The following is a 19,474-nucleotide window of genomic DNA, read 5'->3' as shown; positions in this document are numbered from 1 at the left end:
ATTATCAACTTGATGTTTTGCGTTTTACAAATTAACCACTTAAGTGGTAACTTTCCCCAGCAGACAAGCTCACAATGTGAGCTTGTCGATCTGCTATTTTCAGCGAAAGCTTTCCCCAGAATAACAGAAAACTAAAAATACACTAGTATTGAGCCCTGATGGACTCCGTTTACCCATATGGGGTTTAAGTGGTTAACCGTTCCATTGTCTCAGCCATAAGCCACTGGAGATACAGTGGCTTCCATTTTCTTGGGAACACACAACCACGACCAGACAATTCCAGAAGTGGTCAGTTTCACACTCACAAAATAGGTGGGTAACAGTCAGGTACTGTACATTGCCACGAGGTGGTGTGACGACAGTGATCATTAATGTGAGGGAATTTAAACATTTATGCATATGTTCTGCACCAGCTGATTGCTATTCTATCAGTAACAAGGGAATAATTCAAGGCATTATTCCTGTATCCTGCAAGCCGGAATAACATCACGTCTTAATGCACCCCACTTCCTCTCTCTTTCTCTCTCTCTCTCTCTCTTGCTCTCTCTCTATCCGTCTATCTCGCTCGCTCTCTTATCTGCAGTGGAAATGAAGCCCAATCACCTGCGGAGGAGCTAGGGGCTGCACATGGGACTTTGCAATGCAAATGCCAGGTAATTACCCCGAAAGCTAGGAGAGTGGAAGCTCACGAGTGAAAATAGTCCAGGCAGAAAGAGAGAGAGAGAGAGAGAGAGAGAGAGAGAGAGAGAGAGAGAGAGAGAGAGATGAACTGAACGTGGGGTTCACATGGCTGTTGATGCTGGCTGATTGGGGCACTCGGGAACGCTGTAGGGAGAGGAGAGGAGAGGAGAGGAGAGGAGAGGAGAGGGGGAGGAAGGGGGGGGGGGCAGCTTCTGGGATGAGAACCACGTACAGACAGAGAACCCACGGTGTGTGATAATTTCCTCCCTGTACTGTGTGTGTGCGTGTGCGTGTGCGTGTGTGTGTGTGTGTGTGTGTGTGTGTGTGTGTGTGTGTGTGTGTGTGTGTGTGTGTGTGTGCGTGTGTGTGTGCGTGTGTGTGTGTGCGTGCACGTGCAAATGCATTGTGTGTATATCCTCAATTGATCGACCCATTTAGGGCTTCCCCCAGTCTCAGGAAAGATCTACTCATGCCTGTAGCCGCTGTACACTGTTAAATCTTCAGATGGACCCATTATGGGCTCCATTTGTACACCCTGAGCGTTAAATTAACACTGATAATTCTTTCTGTGTATGCGTGAGTGAGTGAGTGAGTGAGTGAGTGAGTGAGTGAGTGAGTGAGTGAGTGAGTGAGTGAGTGAGTGAGTGAGTGAGTGAGTGTGTGTGTGTGTGTGCGTGCATGTTTGTCAGTAGGCCTATGTGTGAGTGTGTATGCACGTGCATGCAGGTTTGTGAGTGAGTGTGTGTGCATGTGTGTTTGTGAGTGTGTGTGCAACTGTGCAATGTGCATACGTGAGCGTGCTTGCGTGCTCACGAGTGAGTGTGTGTGTGTGTGTGTGTGTGTGTGTGTGTGTGTGTGTGTGTGTGTGTGTGTGTGTGTGTGTGTGTGTGTGTGTGTGTGTGTGTGTGTGTGTGTGTGTGTGTGTGTGTGTGTGTGTGTGTGCACGTGTTTGTGAGTGTGTGAGTGTATACGCGTGCATGCGTGCATGTTTGTGAGTGAGTGTGTGCACGTGTGTGTGTGTGTGTGTGTGTGTGTGTGTGTGTGTGTGTGTGTGTGTGTGTGTGTGTGTGTGTGTGTGTGTGTGTGTGTGTGTGTGTGTGTGTGTGTGTGTGTGTGTGTGTGTGTGTGCGTGTGTGTGTGTGTGTGTGTGTGTGTCAGTGTACCAGGAGGATTTAGTGTCCATGCCAGCTTGCAGCTGTCTGATCGTCAGTGAGTGAGATTGCAGTGACGTGCAGATGTGAGCGGGTATCAAAGAGATTATGAAATGACCTGGAATTAAACACTATGGTTGCTTTTAACTGGGTACTGTGGTGCGTTAAGCCTTTTGTTTGACTGAGTGGTTGGTTTCGCTGGGCACATTTCGCAGACAATAAGAATCTGAATATGTTTGGCATGGGGTTAGTGGGGGTTCAATCCAGTTATAGTGCAATTTTAACCAATTTCCAAAGATATAGTACAATGACATATTTATTGCTATAATTGAAGTTAAGGCATTGCAAGTTTCGGTCCAAATTGAGACACATGTATGTACAATACCATTTAAAAAATGTGACACCTCCTCAGCAGACAAATTATTTGCTGATGTGACAGTAACATACACAATGTATTATTAGTCCTATCAATTATATTGACCCCTTAGTTTACAAAATGTAGTAACAGCACAAAAACCAACCATTAGAGTTCAGTTGCCATTTCTTAACCTACATGGATTCATGACATCTTGGAATAAAAACAGATCAGCTGTTTGTTTGACTGTGAGCTTGTGTTGTATTTGGGGACGTTATTACTGTATATTACCAACTAAAAGTGTGGCTCAAACAGTTTTGCATCACTGTTCAATAGCTGCCTCTGATTAACATCTGAACAGAACAGGAGTCAGCCAACCAGAAAACTGTTTTGACGATTTAGCGTAATTGTGGCTTTGCTAAAGTCTCACTTTGCCTAATTAGAATAATAAATCATGGGCGCCTCGTTGTTTTCCAAAGGGCCCTCCATCGTCTCACTGAAGCAGGTGGGATTGTGGGATGGTGTGAACAAAACAAAGGGTTTGATTGCTCTGCTGAAGCTATACAGTCAGATAAAAAGCAGCATGCTGCTCTCTGGGGGATTCATATTCAAAACGAAACCATGTCAATTCATAGACCTGAGTGGGAAAAAGCTAACTTGACAAATTTTGATTCATAACACCGGCACACGCTTGACTTAACTTGACATAAATCACTTTGCTCATTGGGAAATGGAGAGAGGGTACATGAAGGGTGGGGTTGTGGGGGTTGTTTGAATGACATGAAAGGTTGAGAGGAGATTGTGTGTTAGCACCTTGCTGGGATGGGTGATGTGTGTGTCATGGGTGATGTGTGTGTCTTAAATCTCTTTCAGTGTCTCTGTCCAGGGAAGAAGAACAAATGCCATATATACGTATAGGTTCCAGTGGGGTATGAGGTCACCTTGTAGGTTTATGTTTTCTCTTTGTCTCTTTCTTTAAAGCATTGGGACTCCTGAGTGAATTTATCAGGGCTTGTATCTTTCTGCACTCCACTGGCAACCTGCTACTTCCGAAATCACAGACAGAATCTCATACAGTATGTATAAAACATTTTGATGCAGGCCCCATCCAAGATAGAGAGAGATGATACAATTCTGGCTAGCTGACTGCTGCTAGCTAGCACCAGTCCACTTGCCCCTCCCACGGGCTCTGCCCTGGGTGCTCCACCCGCGCTAAGCACGGCCGGGCTAAGCCACTCTTGCCCTACATATAGCCTAAACAGCAGATTACGCCCTGACTGTCCCTCTAATCCCGTGCACAGGGGCTTGTGCTACTGTCACCATGCACCCAACCATCCAATCACCCTGCAGCCACCAGGCTGCACCCCATCCGCAATAATCTCTCAATTCACATATCACCTACAGTATATTTAGATTGATATCCCATTATATTTGTACATGTAGTCCTAATTCTAAAATAAACTGGATGTATAGGATATCGGTGAACTTCACTGAAATACTTTATTATTCCTGCATGTGTCTCTTTCCTCTCTCTCTCTCTCTCTCTCTCTCTGTCTCTCTCTCTCCCCCTCTATCTATCTTTCTCAGTCTTCTTCCCTAGCAACACTCATAGTCCCATAGTCTTCCACCCCCACCCACTCACCCTGCCTGCTTTTAACCCCATCATGACCACCTGGCATGGGGCAGCTTCCTTCAGCCCCTCAGCCTCACCTAAACCAACGGGCCTGAGATTAGGGTTAATCTGGACCTTGTGTCATCCTATATCCCTCCATCCTTCCCTCCCCCTCTCTGCCCATTCTTCCTTCCCTCACACCCTCCTCCCTCCTCTTTGGAAAAGAGGCTTTGGTTTCGAAATCCTTTTTAGCGCACCCCCTCTCCTCTCTGCACATCCTCTCTGCCTGCTGCCAGCTCCAACTTTGTCCTCCCGCACCACATCTTCAGCCAATCACAGATCATATACCGGTAGAACCTGTCCCCAAGCTATGTTGGGTTGGGGGTGTTGATTGGAGGCGCTTTTTTCCTCTTCTTTTTTCTTTCTTTCCTTTTGAAAAAGAAAAAAAAAACGATTTCCCTTTAAATTGTGGGGGAATGGCGAATTCTGCACACAGTGTAGTAACACAGCTAAATTTAGTCCAAATTAAATTCCATGCGGTGCTGTGCGCATGACTGCATGCATGCACTCATGTGCTTTGCATGCACTAATGCAGCCGCGCACTTGAGTGCAAGCATGCACAAATACATGACTATACAGTTAGCGAGCACGCATGTATATTTGTGTGTGTGTGTGTGTGTGCGCGTGCGTGCGTGCACGATTTTAGTCCATGGTTGTGGTCTGTGTGTGTTTGAGTGTGCTTGGTCAAGTCACATGGACAAGATATTTCGATAGGAGTCTGTAGGAATGGTCCTGAGCTGGCGTCCCAGTCTCCCAGCCCCCCAGTGCATTCAGCCAGCCGAGCTCGCATGCTCTCTTCTCACACCCTGGGGACAAGGACAAGACAAGGAGGCCTGAGTTGGATGCGGAGCCTCTATAGTCGAACAAAGAGAAAAGATGGAGAGAAAATGAAGACAAAAAGGGGAAGAGGTACAAAGCACTATATGGACTTTTTTTTATTTTTGTGTCCAGAAATAAATGGCAATTTCCCCCTCGAGCAATGCTTCCCTTCTTGGGCTGAAAAGACAGGAAGAAGCAGTTGGTAGATTGAAACTAACAGAATGGCGTCAGAAGAGAGAGCCAGAGAAAGAGAGAGAGAAAGGGGGAGAGAGAGAGGGATGTAGGCCAGCTGTAAAATGTTCTTCTGTTAATGGGCAGAGAGAGAAAAACCCTGGAGCATAAAACTTCAGCGACGAGTGCTTTAGTTGAAATAAAGGAATCTTTGAAATAATCACAGGGTACCAAACTCATTATATTAATGCCAGTCACTATGCAGTGATAATCATCTTATACATAGAATACAGTGCAGTGCTTTGAAATTAAACAGATTTCATTTTAACATTTTACCATTAAATACTTGATGCATATACATGTGCAGCAATATGATTAATTCATATACAGTTCACCCATAGTTCACTCATATAATATCCAGCCAGCATTTGCGTGAGAGGTTGCTTAAGCCTACACACACACACACACACACACACACACACACGCACACACGCACACACGCACACACGCACACACGCACACACGCACACACACAGAGAAACAAATGCACATATATGACCCTTATGATATTATATATGGTGCATGTCGTAGAACATACTGTAAAGAGTTGTTGTAGGTGGGTGGGTAGATGCCTGGGGGGGGGCAGTATGGGCGATGGGATTCTATAAATGGATTAGACATATGGAATTCTGGTACCTTGAGGAAAATTAGCTGTGAGAGGCGAGGTTGACTGATAGCGAGGCAGTGAATGATAGAGAGAGAGATAGAGTGACAGAAATTATGCTGAGAGAGGGGAAAGGAGGAGCAAGGAGGTCGCAAGGGAGAGCCGAGAAGGTATGAAGAGATTGACCGAGAGACCGAAATGCACAGGGAGGATGAGAGTGAGTGAGACACGGAGAGAGGAAGGAAGATGGAGAGAGAACTATGTAGTTAATGGATGTAAATTAATTGCTGTCATGTGAATTCTGATCCCAGTAAATCAGGGTCAGTGTGGTTCCCTGGGCCCTCTCTGCAAGGCTGGGAAAGAACATTGTAAAGAGAGCCTAGATCTATTACACAGGCGCACACGCACACACACACACACACACACACACACGCACACATGCACGTACGCACGCACACATCGCGTGCGCACACTCTGCGAAGCATGCTTTAAAACACGTGAATCTGAGCCTTGTTGAGACAAGTGTTTTAATCAAGAAACGTGATCATCCCTGTGCAACTCCTTAGGAGTACAGAGGTGCAACATTTATAACATTTATAACCACTAAACACATTAGCTGCAATGGAGTCAGCCTTCCCCACAAAACTGCACACATTATACACACACACACACACACACAATCATACTTAACTTAGCAGTATGACTAACACTGCAGTGCTGCTGTAACACCTGACCATGCCTTCCTGGATGGGTTTGGAAGTGGTTCTCAAAGTATACGGATCCGGGGAATAAAAATTTTGTTTAACCACTTTAACCACTTAAACCCTATATGGTTGACCGGAGTCCCTCAGGGCGCTATACTAGTGTGTTTTATGGTTTCTGTTATTGTGGGGAAGGCTTTCGCTGATTGACAAGCTCACAACACGTTGGGATGCGATAATGCTTTTTATTTTTCGAAACTATTTCAGTATTGTGGACATTTTGGAATAATTCTTAACATTTTTAACAACACAAATCTTCTATCATGGGGATCCCTGGCACGAAATATTTTTTAGATGGGGGTCTGCGGCCAAATAAGTATCAATTTGGGGGTCCTTGACATGAACATGTTTGAGGTCCATTGGCATAAGATACCGTGGATGTTTACTGTATGTCTTTTTTAATATATTGAAATCCAAACAGAAAGCGAAATGCCAACTGGTGTGGCCATAATGGGTAATAAATGTGGTTGACCGAATTACCTTTCTTTTACTGAAAATTACCACCATGTCTTCTGCTTAGCTACTGTATATATAGGCTGCAAAATTATATCCTAAATGAGATCCCTCAGCGTGCATGTGACTTCTTATTATTAAAGCTATATATTAGAGCATTATTATACGTGTTAATCAGAAAATATGTAAACCAAGTATTTTAATTACAAATCAAACAAAGTCAATTTTTTAAAAACATTAAAAAAAATCAAGACTTTTGGAAAAACTTCTAACGCTTTGCCCAGGCATGAAAAGAAACTGCCACTCTGTAGCGATTACAAATCATAATTTGAAACAAAAGAAAAGTGGAGCATCGCTATGAATGCTGATGTTAATACTTCTGGATCTCTTAAACACATTTCATTCATTACACTTTACTGTACAGTATGTCCCATATATATACTGTGCGCTCTTTTGATACTGTATGCCCCACAGCGAACCTCTTATGTTCAAACAATAATATCTGAACATGGAAGAAATGGTGCAAAAAAGGGAAGTAGGTCACGTAGCAATTTATTTGACAAAAAGGGATGGGGGTGGGGAATTGGGGCATGGTGATGCGCCCAGGCAGCAGCCAAGGGAACGTTTTTGGGAGCGCAGATCAGATGGTGTATATCTGTGTGTGTGTGTGTGTGTGTGTGTGTGTGTGTGTGTGTGTGTGTGTGTGTGTGTGTGTGTGTGTGTGTGTGTGTGTGTGTGTGTGTGTGTGTGTGTGTGTGTGTGTGTGTGTGTGTGTGTGTGTGTGTGTGTATGTGCGCGTGTTTGCGTGTGTTTGGAGAAAGAGGGTGAAAGGGAGAGGGTATGTGCTGTATGTATATTTGTCTGTGCGTGTGTGCGTGTGTGTGTGTGTGTGTGTGTGTGTGTGTGTGTGTGTGTGTGTGTGTGTGTGTGTGTGTGTGTGTGTGTGTGTGTGTGTGTTTGTCAGGGAGAGAGAGTTTGTGTTGACTGTGGAACATGGCACTAAAGTTCCACGCTGTCAAGGGCTCAAGAACCTTGAAAATGATTCAATTAAAATTCATAAAACACAAAAAATGTATGCCTGATGGTTGCATATATATGCCCTTCTCAGTAGTCAATAAATATTGCACACACGCACACGCACACGCACACACACACACACACACACACACACACACACACACACACACACACACACACACACACACACACACACACACACACACACACACACACACGCACACTAATGAAACTGAAACTGATATTCCGGTCATTGGACCACATCAGTGTCTGACCTCAGAGAATTGATCAGCCGTCAATGGACTGCTCTCCCTCTGACCTTCGCCAACACACACACACACACACACACACACACACACACACACACACACACACACACACACACACACACACACACACACACACACACACACACACACACACACACACACACACACACACACACACACAATTTACAAATGGTGAACCGCTGATGGCTACGGAAGTGAATCGTCGCACACACAGGGAGCCATGAACCAGCGTTATGTATGTACAGTGCTGTACTTGCCCCCACTGGAGACACACATACTGTACACACACATGAGGTTTATGGATATCTCCCTATCCTCTATGTATCCCATCATCAACCAATACCATATAGTTATATGATATGACATGGTACAGGAAGGCCGTATACCTCCATGCTCTCCAGTGAGCTGTATACACAGTAAAGTCCTGGGCGTAACTTTTACTCAGAGAGTGTACAAATTGAACCGAATGGACCCTTACGGGTCAACTCGGTTTCATTTGTACGCTCTCAGAGTACAATTTACGCCCCAGACTTTACTGGGTAGCTGCTAGGGCTTATCTGGGGAACGCAGTGATGCACAGTGCCTGTCTGCGCGTTCATCCTCTGAAGTGTTGATAAAGCTGGCTGTATTGGTATTGTGTACTGAGGTTTAGATATATCACTGTGCTAGAAGTGTGTTCCATCGCTGGAAACTGTAATGGTTTCAAATTTGAAAATTGTATATTTCAATACAAATTTAAAATGGTGATTTTTTTTTTTTTTGCAAATATAAATAAAAATCAGATCACAGGTCGGTGTTCCGTTTACAAAAGAAAGTGTGGCGCAAGATTCACTTCTGTGCTACAATTACAGTTATTGCAATATTTTCATGAGATAGTAATGTTCATTAATGAAAATTACTTTTGGTACAGTATATGAAATGTATAGGAAAAGAAAAAAAAGTACCAAATAAACCACAAATTAAGCCACACAATTACAAATACACACATTTCAATCATAGGCATTATTATTAACATATACAGAGTCTATCTATGTACTTTGTACACAATCTAGACAATCTGAGCACACTCCGTTGAGGCTCTGTAAAGCCACATTAACACATGAGAGAGGCTCTGGAGCACCAGTTCTTTCTAATGACTCCATAATCCGGCCCAAATGCTGCCTCCCTGCTAATCTCTCCATCAGATTACCAAACAGGGGACGAGTCCTGTCTGTCTCTGCCTGTCTCTCACCCTTTCTCACTGCCTGTCTCTCTCTCTCTCTCTTATTCTGCCTGAGGCAGGCGAACATTCTGCAGCAAATGGTGAACGTTCTTTGAAAATAGGTGGAACATTCTGTGAAAATAGCAGATCTGCAAGCTCACGACTTGTCGCAATGCTACGTGCTGTGAGCTTGCAGATCTGCTATTTATACTCCTTTACGTACAACGAAGTATAGGGTTTAAGTGGTTAATATTCTCCTCACCTGTTTGTATTATAAAAACAACTCTGAATCAGAATCAGCTTTATTTGTGTATATATGTTCATTTTGTAGTATTCCGTGAGAAGAGTGAGGATAGAGGTAGAATGAGAGCTGAAGGGAAAGAGATGGAAACAGGTTAAATAAAACAAATATACAAAGATATATAGAGATAACATATTGATGGTGATACTGTAGCAGGTATACTGATGTGCTCTCTGTCTCTCTGCCTACTTGGCGGTCTGCTTACGCGTATGTGCCTGTCCCTATGTATGTGAAAGTATATGCACAGCGTTCAAAATGGGGGATGCGGTAGTGGGACATCAGCGCCAAAATCTTCTTCCTTTCTCTTACAGGCACTCACACATCCAGGCAAAGAAACACCCACATGGATAAACATGTTGTGCATATAAAGTCATGCACAGATTAGATAGACGGAGAGATTAAACCTTGGCCCACAAATATCTGATCACAAAATGTATCTCTTTGACATACACTGTTAGGAGTAAAATAATATACTCCCACCACATTAAAAAATTATAAAGATTTAAGAATACATTATTTTGGTTTTGTGCTTTCATTGAGATGATTCTATTCTATAGTCTCTTTAATCCATCTCTATTCCCTCAGAGCCATAGCCATCTCCATCATTCCAGTGCAATGTTATTGTGCATTTCATGTAAGCAGATCTTAACTAATGTCCTATTTGTCACAGACATGCCATGTCCCATTCTATATATTCACTATAAAACACTGCCGCTGTGTTCTGCCTGCAAGGCCCTGCAAAATGTCTCTTTGATTTTACAGAAATTGTTTGCTGTGTGTGTGTGTGTGTGTGTGTGTGTGTGTGTGTGTGTGTGTGTGTGTGTGTGTGTGTGTGTGTGTGTGTGTGTGTGTGTGTGTGTGTGTGTACCTGCGTGCATTTGTGTATGTGCACGTATGTGCACGTGTGTGTGTGTGTGTGTGTGTGTGTGTGTGTGTGTGTGTGTGTGTGTGTGTGTGTGTCCGTGTGTGTGTGTGCGTGTTTATATGTGTGAAGAAAGTGCTATATGAGCTTGTTTTGACGTACAGGTTTTAATGTGTGTACAGGTTTTAAAACTAGCATGTATGTGTGTGTGTGTGTGTGTGTGTGTGTGTGTGTGTGTGTGTGTGTGTGTGTGTGTGTGTGTGTGTGTGTGTGTGTGTGTGCGTGCGTGCGTGCGTGCGTGCGTGCGTGCGTGCGTGCGTGTGTGCGTGCGTGTGTATGTGCACGCGTGATAGTATAAATGTCTGCAGGAACGCATATGACTACTACGTTACATTCAAGTGTACAAAATGTTTTACAAAGTAGCCTGCAGTCTATACCAAGTGACTGTCAAGTAAATTATCCCCAATAATTGCACAAATATAATAAAAATATCAAATGTCAGGATAGTTTATCCAGTCAGAACGAATAATTCTATGATATCAATTTCCAACTATACCATTACGCATAAACTGAGTTTACCGAAAATTATGAGAATTATTTTCTAAATTGCATTATGAAAAAGTCAATGAGCTATTTTAGAAAGAATAATCAATCTTGGCCGATGTGTGATCCACAAATATGCCTCAATTATTTTTTTTACATAAATAGACAGTCAGGCAGAAACCTCCTATCTTTTTTTTCCATAAATGAATGCCCTACTTCATACAAGTGTTGCACAAAATAAATGAAAATAGCAGTTACAATCTTTTTTTTTTTTCAATAGTAATAAAAAAGGAACAGTTTTGGATATAATTATAGATTTCCACCTGACAGCAACGTATTGGTGCATTACTGGTGTACAGTAATGCACCACCAAAGTGCCTGTGTGTCCATTTAAGGATGTATTGGTAATCTCTCCGATCTAGTTGGACCTACGGTTACATTTCTGTCTTAATTTCTAAATGTAGGCCTCTAATACCAAACATCTGACACAAAACCAAAAGGTCTTGCCTTGTCAGTCCCTGAAATAATTGTAAAACTAATATTCTAACCAATGCATTTGGGAATTGATTCTTAAATACATTGTGATCGTTTAAAACATGAATATGTAAAAAGAAAAAAGAAAAGAAGCAAAAAATACATTCATACCACTAAGCGTTTACCCTCATAGAGCAACCAATGACGGTTGTAGATTTCAACACTAGTCAATGTCATGGGAACAGTTATAGGAACGGTGATATTAGGACACGCTGCTGAGCGTTGAGTATGATTCGGAGGAGAGCGATGGAGGGCTAGAGCGAGCGAGGGATGAAGAAGAGGAAGACGTGAGTTGCCCCCTGGTAGATTGAGCAGTGTCGGTGTGTGTGTGTGTGTGTGTGTGTGTGTGTGTGTGTGTGTGTGTGTGTGTGTGTGTGTGTGTGTGTGTGTGTGTGTGTGTGTGTGTGTGTGTGTGTGCGTGCGTGCGTGCATGCGTGTGTGCGTGCACGCTCGTACGTACGCGCGTGTGCGTGCGTGCGTGCGTGCGTGCGTGCGTTCGCGCGCGCGCGTGCATGTGTGTGTGCGTGCGCACGTGCGTGCGCACGTGCGTGCATGTGTGAGTGTGCGTGCGTGTGTGCGTGTATGAGTAGCGGGGGTGGGCGGTGAGCTGTCCATTTCCCGGGATCAGCTGATGGCCGTGGATGATGGAGCAGAGAGGGGTCAGGGGTCGGAGCCTTGCATTGTCAGCCGAGCCCCCTGCTCTCCCGTGGGGGTCCCTCCCTCCCCTCCCCTCCCCTCCCCTCCTCCATCCGTCCCTCCCTTGCCGCCTCCATCACATTTACATACATTCATCAACAGCGTTTCGTCAGCCCGGCTGGCCGGCCTGCCGAGCATGTAGCGCACACCTCATCGGTGGGCTGCAATCGGAGCCACTGCAGCCTGGGTGCATGCTTGCCGTTTCAGCACAAATGTATATGCTGTGTGCAAAGTAATATTCATGCATCTGCACAGTAAAATCAAAAAATGTACAGTGTGAGTGCTGTTTATGGCAGTGCTTTATATGTGAATGAATACAGTACATGTCCGTATAGTTCGGATTTTCGGTGTATTGCATGTATTGTGTGTGTGTGTGTGTGTGTGTGTGTGTGTGTGTGTGTGTGTGTGTGTGTGTGTGTGTGTGTGTGTGTGTTTGCTGAATGCATGTGTGCATCTCTGCAAACGCGTGCCTGTGTGTATCTATGTATGTGGCTGCATGCGTGTACCCGTGTTGTGTGCACGCGAGCGTGTGTGTGTGTGTGTGTGTGTGTGTGTGTGTGTGTGTGTGTGTGTGTGTGTGTGCAGGACAGGAGGAGAGGGCCTCCCCTCCCCCCCAGCATTAGGCCTACCCTCATCAACCCTCCCCCCAACCCCTCTCATCCCATCCTATCCCACCTCCCCCCATGCCTTGCCTGTGTAATCCCTGCCAGCTGGCCCCGATGGCTAATCCCTCTGCACTGATCAGCTGGGCCACGCATCCAGTACGGGACAGGACAGGGACAGGGGCAGATAGGGGCGGGACACTCTATGCGTGCTTGTGTGTGTGTGTGTGTGTGTGTGTGTGTGTGTGTGTGTGTGTGTGTGTGTGTGTGTGTGTGTGTGTGTGTGTGTGTGAGGTGGGGGGTGGTGTCGACCAGAAAGCATAAATTGAAGCCCGTGCTTGAGCATCGGCGCAGTGTGTCTGTGTGTGAGCTAGTTGCCTGTTCTCTCCTCTCTGTCCACCCATCCTTCTCTCTCTCTAAATATATTTATATATATATTTCCCTCTCCTTCTCCTTCCTTTCCCTGGATCCTTATACATATATACCGACCTGGCTTATATATGTATATTTTGCACTTTGGGCTTTTTTTTCCCACACCGTTGTTTTTTTTTTTTTGTCTTGAGCCTTGGATTTTTTTTGCCCCAGTAGGGGTGACTGGGGAGAATTTATCAGAATCTTTTTTCTCCTCTTCTTCCCCCAACCCTCTCTACCCTCTTTCCCCCTGACTGCATGCGTGACACCTGCCTGCCTGCCTGCCTGCCTGCCTGCCTCCTGTCCCCTTCAGCCCCCTACACGACATCCCTCTACCCCTCTGTGTGCCTGCTTCCCAAACTCGTCCCAGTGCCACAAGGACCCGCACCGGATGGAGCGGCGCAGCCACAATTACAACTACAGCAACAACAACAAACAACAACAACGCCAGGACCCAAGGACCTGATGGAGGGAATAATCTGTCTGCAGCGCCCCACTGCTGGGTTTTTTTTTTCATCTCGTATAAAAGAAGGATATATTTGGTCTGAACAAACTATGTTCTCCTCCGTGCTACAGTAGTATTCTATAAGCAAAAAAAAGAAAAAGGAATCAAGCAAAGGCAGTGGTCAAAATTTTAAAAGGAAAGCAATTTTAAATGTAGATAGTTATTTTTATTTTATTTTATTTTTGGGGGGTCTTGTGTAATTTCACAGAGGCTAATTTGATATAGTTTTTTTATATGTTGTATGTTTGTATTTACTGTATGTAGGTTTGTGCATTTATTCATCTGTGTATGTAGTTATAATGAGCACGGCTGTTCAGGTTCTGTGTGCATTGCTTTACGTGCAATAGTTACGTGCGCAAACACAGGGTACACAGAGAGGGAGAGAGAGAGAGGGGGAGAGGGAGAGATAGTAGGAGAGAGAGAGAGAGTAGGAGGGAGGGAGGAAAGAAGAGAGATATCGACACTGCTTTAACCAACTGTAATGAAGGATTGCTTGGTCTGGTTAAACCATACCAAGCACTTGAGCAGGAGCGGCGCAGGCAGCCCTGTGGTAAGGAGAAGACGCCGCTGTGTAGTTGTATGCATTTAGTCATCATCCTTTGTTTTGCTCTGAGGAGAAGATGGTCTGCAGGAATGGTACGAAGCAGGTAGCTAGGGTGATGCTGTCTTTATGGTGCAACAAAGGTAGCTTCATTAATCTCTCTCTGCCTCTCTCTCCCTCCCTTCTCTGTTCTCTTCTTTCTGATGTACTGCATGTGAAAATAGATTTCCTTAATGCTTTGAATGCTGCTTTGATGTTAACTAGATGTGTGTTTTTTGTTTCTGTTCTCATATTGTTGCTGGAAGCAAATGCCATCCTGACATTCACACACATGCATTTACTGACGCAGGCATCGCTCGGACACAGCGATCACAATTTCATATGCTGTTTCTGTGTTCGCATGTATGTATGTATTCATTTATGTGTAGCGAGTGTTTTCTTTGCAAGGGGAAAATGCACGTTTGGTGTGGAATTAGCATGCCTGTGTACTTTGAGATGCAAAAGGACCGCATAGCTGCCTCTGAGCCTGCAGGGAGGAGAAAGCACAGGTGAGGAGAAAGTGAAAAAAACAAAAACAAAGGAACAACATGCAGGGCAAGCGTGGATGGACTGTAAAAAGGGGACTGGACGAACTCCAGAGATTATGACCAGTGACAGACTGTGATCAATGGTAACCAAGCCTCAGGTTAGTGCAGGAGGGGGAGATAAAGAAAGAACAGTTGTGTTGTACTAAAACCAAGCAAGAGCAAGTGGTGTTGAGATCATGCGAGTATGATGATGGAAGATTGTGGGACATGGAGGAGTGATGAGGGTGGAAAGTTTGGGTTTGCGCTCTTTGTGTTCACAGTGGACCTTGATTTATTTTCAATACAATTAAGGCACGCGGTGAATGCCAAGAGAGAAGCCACAGTCATCATGCATCTGAGAGACACACCGGCACGTTGAATAATCTCTAGGTCAGCAGAATGGCACTAGGGGACTCTAGTTTTTAAATATAAAGTGTGAGTGTGTAACATGTCACGCAGTCACAGAGAACATTGAGGACAGACAGTATCCAAACCAAAGTGATGATAGCTCACTGGTCCAACTAAAACAGGTGTACAGATTAACCGATCCAAGACTGAGAAATTACTGAGAAGTATACCACAAGCTGTTAGATATTATTGGATGATGGTAGGCCTATACTACAATGACTCAGGCACCAGGCTGATAATCTATTAAGTCCCATAATGTCAGAGTGGACAAGTCTAAGGCAGCATTACGGAGTCAGTCCTAAGGGCCAAATGGACAGAGGGCTCACACCAAGGGGGAGATGGCCATGTGGTGACAGGGGGCCACTTCAAAGGTCTATGGGTTTACGCATGAGTGTACATGTGCCCTATCTTCGAGAGGGAGAATTAGAGACACAGAGATAGAGAATGTTCTGTATATTAGGTCTCAATATATATAACTATGAGGTTATGAATGATTGCATTTTAACAGCATAATATTTAATGACCTGGAAATTAGTTGAGCTTGCTATTATTTATGTGGATAATTTGAGTCATGATATAGGTCTATCTCTGGCACTAAAGGCAAAAGTAAAGGTCATAGTCATTCTCATGTATACTTATTTATTTGTTAAATCAAAAATAATTAGTAATAACACATACCGGTACTTCCATGACCATTCACTTTTTCTTAACATTCTTTTTCATTATTCATATTTTTAAAACAGGATTTTGTTTATTTTTTGTTTTTACATTTTTGTTAAATGAACAATATCCTCAATAAAGTCGTCACTTCATGAACTACATTTCTATTTGCTCAATTTTATTTATTTCAAAAGTGAAACGTTCCCAAAGCACAACATAATTTCAAAACTGCATTGACTGTAAACTCAAAATCGCAATAAGGGCGACAGAGATGTAAGTTGACCTACATCTCAAATAATGGTGGTGGAATAGGCCTATATGCAGAAATAGCATCACAGATTTAGACACTATTAACTGTTGTTGGCCTTAGAGCTAAAAATGTTTAAGTTGAAGCAAATATTATAGTTCTGACCTACATTAGTGGTGTTAGACTGTTTGAAGTTGACATAGGCCTATTCATCATAGTTCAAAAATAATCTAGCCTATAACATTGGCTACAAATGAAACGTACCCACTATACTATTGGTCCTACACACGATTAGGCTATATTTCAAAGGTAGCTTTTCATCTTGATAATCTTTTATTTTATTAAACATTTGCTTTTGATAATATTAGCCTACTATTAGTGTTAATTTTGTTCTCATCTATTAGGCCCATCATCTGTCCATATAGGACAGTGGTTCTCAACCAGTGGTCCGGGGACCATCAGTGGTCCTTGAGGGGGTTCCAGGTGGTCCTCAGCTAAATGGAGAGCATGGTAACCAAATGGACCCTTATATATAGTTCTTTAACTCTTGAGAGTGTAAAATGAAACCAAATGGACAGTAACGCTCTCAAGACTTAAATTATTGTTAAACATCTGCATTACAAGAATTGTTATTTTGATCAAAGTTGGCGTGTTATCTCTCCTATGGTACCACATCAATACAGCATGGAATTGTGGACGAAATCAATTCGTATCCAACGACAAAAAAATATTCTACGTCTTTGGGTTCTGAGAGTCTAAATCTCCCCAAATGGTGGTCCGTGGCTCAAATGCCAAATAAATAATGGACCTTGATATGAAAAGGGCTGAAAACCACTGATATAGGATTATAGCCTATAGGTCTGGTCTCCAACATTAGGCGGCATGTAGGCACGGCGCGCGTTACGCGGCACGTGGCGCATATGTTGAGACAGAGGTCATCAACTGCTTTAAAAAAACCGTGTCTGTCTGGTCTACATATTATGCATTTTCAAAAACTCTGAATAGAATGGGGACAATGGAAGAAATGAAGGGGTGATACTCAATATGTCAGTAGTGCACAACCTCTCTCTCAGTATGGAAAGCAGGTGACCGATGATTAGGCTCTGCAAATAGACCCCCGCCGCTGCAAAAAAAAAAAAAAAGGCAAGCGAGGGGAGCATTCATTCATCATTATGACATTTTTCGCATTTTGCATTAGCCTTATATAGTCACATTTTCACGGAAGACACCGGCTTAAGAATTTGTGTTGTGATGCAAACAATAATGGCGTACCAAAATTATTTTCCTTGCTCGTGGCCTTCATTGGCTGACATAACTCTAAATTAATATAACAGCGTCGAATATTTTATGAAGTGTTTTGGCCAACGACGGATGGAAACTTAATTATGTCACACAATGACTAGACTATCATCTACGGGGTTTATCAGCTTTTCGAGACTTCTCTGCTTATGGTGCTTTGCCTTTTGCCCCATCATTGTAGACTGTAAATCATTGGTTCTGGTACCCCCCTCAAGGACCAGGGGTCCTTGAGGGGGGTACCAGGGGGTCCCCAGCAAAAAAAAAAAACCCAGCATTTTATACTTTGGCTATTTTTGAATTATTTTGAAAAATATCGAAAATGTTTGGAACATTTTTTTTTTTTTTACATAAATCTTTTCTTCTGGGAAAACCTTTTCAGATGCGGGTTCGCGGCCAAATACATATCATTTTGGGGGTCCTTGACATGAGAAAGTTTGAGAAGCACTGCTGTAAATAGCCTAACCCATAGACCTATATGTTTAGGTTCAAGTAGCCTAGGCTACTGAAAAAGCAACATTTAACACAAGCCATATGACAAGCAACATTTGTTTTGGGACAGGTTAGGTAGGACAGCCGCTCAAAAACAAAATACGCAATGCACTAAAATTGAGGGGGGGGGGGGGGGGAACTAATTTATCCATGGAAATAGAGGTCTGTTCAAACATGGCGAAGCGTCACTAATGGAAGAAAGAGATGGATGCCTTATGATAATCAGGGGCACGTGCTGGGGTGAGAGAGCCTCACATCTGATAAAGCATATAGCCATGACCTTGCAGTAATATAACTATGGGCACATATGCATTAAGGAGCTTTTTAACCTTTACCTTTTTGGTTTCTATTTTTCTTTCCTTGTTTTAACAAATTACGAACGTGCCTGTGTGTGTATGTGAGGCCATACGTTCCCTCTTTTTTGTTTATAGCCTCTGATGTTAAAGACTAGTTTGTAAACGAATCAGGAAATGGTATAAGTGATTCATAGGGCCTACCACCTACTGAAATGATAAGGCCCGTGCGCTGTTATGTTAAGTGAACAGTAGGCCTACATTGGCACACTATAAAATGCGCGCGCGCGCGCACACACACACACACACACACACACACACACACACACACACACACACACACACACACACACACACACACACACACACACACACACACACACACACACACACACACACACACACACACACACACACACACACAATCATCGACAGATAGGGAAAAATATCCCCTTCTAGTGTTGCCAGATTTTGCGAGAGAAATAAGCCAGGTCGATGAAAACATGCCCAAAAGAAGCGACTAATAGGCCACTGCCACATGAGCGCTTGACCGGTTTGTAGCAGATCTACAAGCTCACAACCATCACAATGCAACATGTTGTGAGCTTGTAGATCTGCTATTTTCTAATCAATCTTGAAATAAAATGTAGAACATTTTTGAAACATTCTAACACAAATAATAGTCTACATATTAATTTGGGGGTCCATGACATGAACATATTTGAGAAGTTACCACTGGTTTGAATAATAATTAAAACAATTGGAAGCAAGCCTAAATAGGCAAGTACACTTTAGAAACAAGCCCCCAAAAAAACGCAACCCGCAACTACCAATATTTACAAGCAACTTCACAGAAAGACAAGCCCAAAGTAGCTTATAATAAGTGGACATGGCAACACTGGTCCCGTTTCCTTTCTTCTCCTCCGTTGTCTCAGTGGCTTTATGTGTCTCTCTTCCATGGCCTTTCATTTGCATCCCATGAGGGGTTGGTTAGGTTAGGGGCGGGCGTCCGTCCCCAGGGACGCACAGATAAGGGTCACCGGAGAGGAGAGGAGATCCCCCCGGGCTGCATGTTTCACGCAAACACAGACACGACACGTGCCGCCCGTCACCCCCCTTTCCCCCCCATGTCACCCATGACCCACCACGCGCGCGCATACACACACGCACGCAGGCAGCAGGCACACACACTCACGCATGCACCCTAAAAACAGCCTACAGTTCAGATAACCCGAAACACTCACACATAAAGAAATAATAGCCTATCGATATTGTTTGTAAA

The sequence above is a fragment of the Gymnoscopelus microlampas genome, assembly GCF_963454915.1.
Source record: "Gymnoscopelus microlampas genome assembly, chromosome: 20".
NCBI lineage: Eukaryota > Metazoa > Chordata > Actinopteri > Myctophiformes > Myctophidae > Gymnoscopelus > Gymnoscopelus microlampas.
This window is presented reverse-complemented; position numbering follows the sequence as displayed.